Below are 5,144 nucleotides of genomic sequence, written 5' to 3' on the forward strand. Positions count from 1 at the left end.
GCTCACCAAGATTTACATTTGAAGAGCGAGAGTCCGATGGGCCGAACATAATAAATTCTGTTTTATTTTATTTTCATTAAAATGTAAGAAGTTTAAGGATAACCAGGCTTTCACATCCGACAGGCAAGCCATGAGTGCTTCCAAACTATTTGAGCTCTGGTTTAGGGGCAAGTAGATTTGCTTGTCATCTGCATAGCAATGGAACGACAGCCCATGTTTCCTAAAAATAGAGCCCAATGGGAGCATATACAAGGAAAAAAGAATGGTAGCCAAAATGGAGCCCTGGGGAACACCACATGACAGAGAGGCCACCTCTGAAAAGGAATCACCAATATTTATTCTAAAACTATGATTCGAGAGGTAAGATTTAGACCAATCAAGGGCACATCCTTTTATGCCCGCACAGTGCTCTAGGCGAGCGAGAAGAATAGTGTGGTCCACAGTGTCAAAAGCAGCGCTCAAGTCCAGGAGCACCATCGCAGAATGATCCCCAGAATCGCCAGTGAGTAAAATTTAATTTAAGACCTTCAGAAGGGCCGTTTCAGTCGAGTGATGCTTTCTGAAGCCTGATTGAAAGACCTCAAAGATCATATTATCATCTAAAAATGCCTGTATTTGTTGCAAGACTACTTTTTCTAGGATCTTTGAAATAAAAGGTAAATTAGAGATGGGTCTAAAATTGGCTAAGACAGCAGGATCTAGACTTGGCTTTTTAAGCAAAGGATGAACTGTGGCATGTTTCAACGCATCCGGCACGTTACTAGTTTCCAAAGATCGATTTATCAGGGTAACTAGATAGGGGCCTTCTGCATCAAAAATGAGTTTCAAGAAAAAGTGTGGAATAGAGTCGGTGGAAGACCCAGATGGCTTTAGCTGACACACTAATACTTGAAGATGTATAAAAGAAATTTGTTCGAACTGATTGAACTCAGCACAACTAGCAGAAAACACTGAAGGGTCAAGGGCAGGTGGAGATATCCCCAATCTGATCTCAGTAATCTTATTTATAAAAAATCTGAGAAAGTCATCACACAACATTTCAGGCACATCTGGGAATTTACACACAGTCGGATTTACAACAGCGTTAAAAACTTTAAAAAGAGTTCTAGGTCTGTGATAGCTCTTGTCGATAATTTCTGTGAAATATCTAGATTTCGCTGCTCTAACAACCTTCTGAAATATGAATAAAGAGTCTCTTAAAACCTTTTTTCACTTTCGCTCCGCTCTCCTACAAATCTGCCTCAGGGAGCGAGTGTGGTCGTCAGTCCGGGGCTCGGATCTAGGTTTGAATTTTGAAGATTTTATAGGAGCAACTGAGTGTAGGACATCTGCCCACGTAGAATTTAGCCTGAGTAGGAGCTCCTCTGCACTCAAGTCACTTGAACTAACATTGACTGATTTAATGGCTTCGGAAAAAAACTACAGAGAAATCATTGCTACTAGTAGAGGTTTAATCACGAGACTGACGGGAGAGTTTAGTGACGTTTTGAGTGTTTGAAACCCCAGGAACAGAGAACAACACAGATTTATGGTCAGAAAACGTCTCGGTTACGTTTGTAACCTCGGTTCCCTGATGGAGGGAACGAGACGTTGTGTCGAACCGACAGATGGGGTTCGTCCCTGAGAACCAATCGCTTCCGACTTATTAGAAAAGGCGAATGAAAATTGGCGAATGAAATTTGCATGCCGGACTCCGCCCCCGGATATCCGGGTATAAAAGGGAGACGGCGTGCCTCATTCATTCACCTTAGTTCTGAGGAGCCTGAGACCTCTCACGACTGCTGCAGTGGACAGCACGTGTTGTGGCAAGGAGGACACAACGTCTTGTTCCCTCCATCAGGGAACCGAGGTTACAACCGTAACCGAGACGTTCCCTTTCTGTCGGTCTCTCGACGTTGTGTTGAACCGACAGATGGGGTTCCTATGGAAAACACCATAACACTGTGCCCTGTCACAATCTCTAGCGAAGCGACAGTGACTGGCCTGGGCGTGACAGCCGTGAGCGCTACCGCGAAATTGTAACCTACCAGTGGGTAGGTAGGGGGTCCCAGAGCTTTCTTGAAAGGTGGGAATGCCCTTGCCTTCGGCCTCACAGGCGGCAGCCTTGTTTCTCTAGCAGCGAGAAACCACCCGGTACCGTAAGGCCACTGGGTAAGCGCTACTTTCTCAAGTGGGGGCTGTGCTACAGAGACCACATCCTACCACAGGGAGGAGTCTAGTGGAGATACCAACATGGTCTCACCGATGGGGGAGAACTCATTGGAAGAAAGAGCGGATGAAGAGAAAACCGCGAGGTGGAGGTCCACCTAAGGAGGTCATGGGTTACCAAGGTGGGAACCAGCATGAGGATACATCAGACGGAACCGCCCTACTGGGGGGTTGCAACATCTGGTAGCACTAGGTCCGGTTAGAGCTATGTTGCGAATAACTCCGGAGATACCCGGCCTAAGGGGCAGGGCTGCTCTGCCCAGCCCGCCCGCAGAAGGTGCTTGCTAGTGATGGATGGAGTGCCTGTTCTTCACCCAGTGGGGGAAGAAGGGAGGCTTGTAGTACGCTGACCCCCTTAGGAGAAAGGGGGGGGGGGTACTGGCATAGGCGTACACCCTACCGGCCGCGGTCTTGCCTGATGCCTGCAAGACTCCAGCTGATACCGGTTTTACGCAGAGGCTGTAGGACCTCGCGAAAGTGATGGGTGTAGCCCAACCCGCAGCTCTGCAGATGTCTGCCAGAGAGGTGCCTCGAGCCAGTGCCCACGAGGAGGATGTACTCCGTGTGGAGAGAGCTCTCACCCAGTGGGCGTAGGTGATCTTAGGACAGGTACGCCAAAGTGAAGGCGTCCATGATCCAGTGCACCAATCTCTGTTTGAGACAGCCCTCCCTGCTGATCTCCAAAACAGACAAAGAGCTGCTCAGAGCTTCTGCGGCTCTGTGTGCGGTCCAAGCAGAGGCGCAATGCGCGTACTGGACACAACACGGATGGGGTTGGGTCTTCCTCCCCAGTGGGGAGCGCCTGTAAGTTCACCACCTGGTGTCTCGGGGGAGTGGTGAAAACTTTGGGCACGTAGCCGGGCCGGGGTCTCAGGATAGCGTGAGAATCACCGGGCCCGAGTTCTAGGCAGTCTGTAGACACGGAGAATGCTTGTAGGTCCGCTACCCTCTTGAGCGTCCTCCCAAGAGCCGTCTTCATCGAAAGTGAGAAAGAGCAGCATCTCCGAGGGGGCTCCAGGACCGCATCAAGGTCGTAAGAGGGTACGGAGCGTGGGTGAGGTGGTAGCCTTTCCGCGCCCCTTAGGAACCAAATGATCAGGTTGTGCTGTCCTAGAGACTACCAGCAACTGGGTTGTGATGAGCGGCAACAGCGGCTACATACACGTTCAGTGTGGAAGGGGAGAGATTATTCTCGAGTCTCTGGGAGGACCGCACCCACTTGATCAAGCAACTCCGCGGGTCTTCTCTTCGATAAGAGCACCAGGATGAGAAGAGGCACCACTATAGGCATATAGTCGCCTAGTGGCCAGGGCCCTAGCCTGAGTAGTGGTCTTAACCGCCGCAGGGTTAGGCCACTCAGGATCTCCTCGTTCCGTCCAGGGGCCAGACATGGAGGTTCCAGAGGTCTTAGCGGGAAATGGGTGGTGTCCAGGGAGGCGAAGGGGTCTACCTGAGCCCTCCCGGACTGTACCCAATGAGCTGGCTGCGCGGGGGTGGAGTCGCCACTCTCCGCGAGGCGTCAACTGAAGAGAGAGCACATCGGCTGTCTGGTTCAGGTCGCCTGGGATATGTGTGGCTCGCAGGGATCTGTTCACCTGTGGACTCCACAGGAGGAGGCGTCGGGCGAGTCGTGTTAGCTGCCATAAGCGAACGCCACCCTGGCGGTTAAAAATGCTACGGCAGTTGTGCTGTCCGACCGGACCAGCACGTGCTTGTTCTGCACGAGAGATTGTAACCCCTTCAGTGCGGGTAGCACATCCCACAACTCTAGGCAATTTGATATGCCTGCATAGGCAGGGGCCCGTCCATCGCCCTGACACTGCATGCCCTTTGCACACGGCACCCCAACCCTGCAGGGAGGCGTCTGCGACACTGACGCGTCTCGACCTGCCCGAGAGGGACCCCCGTCCGTAGAAAGGTCATTGAAGACCAAGGGGTTAGGGTGCGTCGGCAGAAAAGCATAATCACCATCCACCTGCTGCCGGTGTGCCACGCTCTCCAGGGAACTTGACTCTGTAGCCAGTGTTGGAGCGGTCTCATGTGCATCAACCCGACGGGTATCACCACCGTCGAGGATGCCATGTGCCCAGGAGCCTCTTCCCGCTGACTGCTTGAACCCAAGCAGTTCAACACTGACTGAGCGCAGTCGCGCTGTAATGGAGACAGAGTTGAGTTCCATACCAAAAAAGAGGATGCTCCGCACAGAGGAGAGCTTGCTCTTTTTCGGTTGACCAGTGGTCCCAATCGATCTAGGTGCCGAAGCACTCGGTCACTGTGTGTACATAACAGATCTCACGAGTGTGTCAAATGAGCCAGTCGTCGAGATAGCTTAGTACCCGCACACCTCTCTCCCTGAGGGCCCTCTCTCCCTGAGGGCGGCTTCCATGATCTTCGTGAAGACAGGGACAGACCGAAGGGAAGGACTCTGTACTAATATGCCTGACCCTCGAAAGCGAACCGTAGGAACGGGCGATGACGAGTGAGAATTGAGACATGAGAGTAAGCGTCCTTCAGGTCGATTGCCATGAATCCATCTTGACATCTGATAGATGTCAGGATGCACTTCTGCGTGAGCATCCTGAACGGCAGCTTGAGTAGGTGCCTGTTCAGGGTACGCAGATCTAGCGACCCCCGCTCTTTTGGGGACAATGAAGAACGGGCTGTAAAACCCGTTGAACATCTCGGCTAGAGGGACGAGCACGATCGCTTCCTCACCAGAGGGGTGGCGACCTCGGCCCGAAGCACGGGGCATCCCTGCCTCTGCTGAGGTTATGCCCCATCGACCTCCCGGGGGTGGTTCGATGGCTGGCAGTGCGGATCCCTCGCCGTGGGGGGGACCCCCGGAGAGGAGATCGGCTCTGCAGTTTTACCTGCCTGGCGATGATGTCTGATGATTATCCTCGACATTGGGTCTTTCCGCAATGTCGAGTTGCCGA

The sequence above is a fragment of the Triplophysa rosa genome, linkage group LG10 (genome assembly GCF_024868665.1).
Source record: "Triplophysa rosa linkage group LG10, Trosa_1v2, whole genome shotgun sequence".
NCBI classification, from domain to species: Eukaryota; Metazoa; Chordata; class Actinopteri; order Cypriniformes; family Nemacheilidae; genus Triplophysa; species Triplophysa rosa.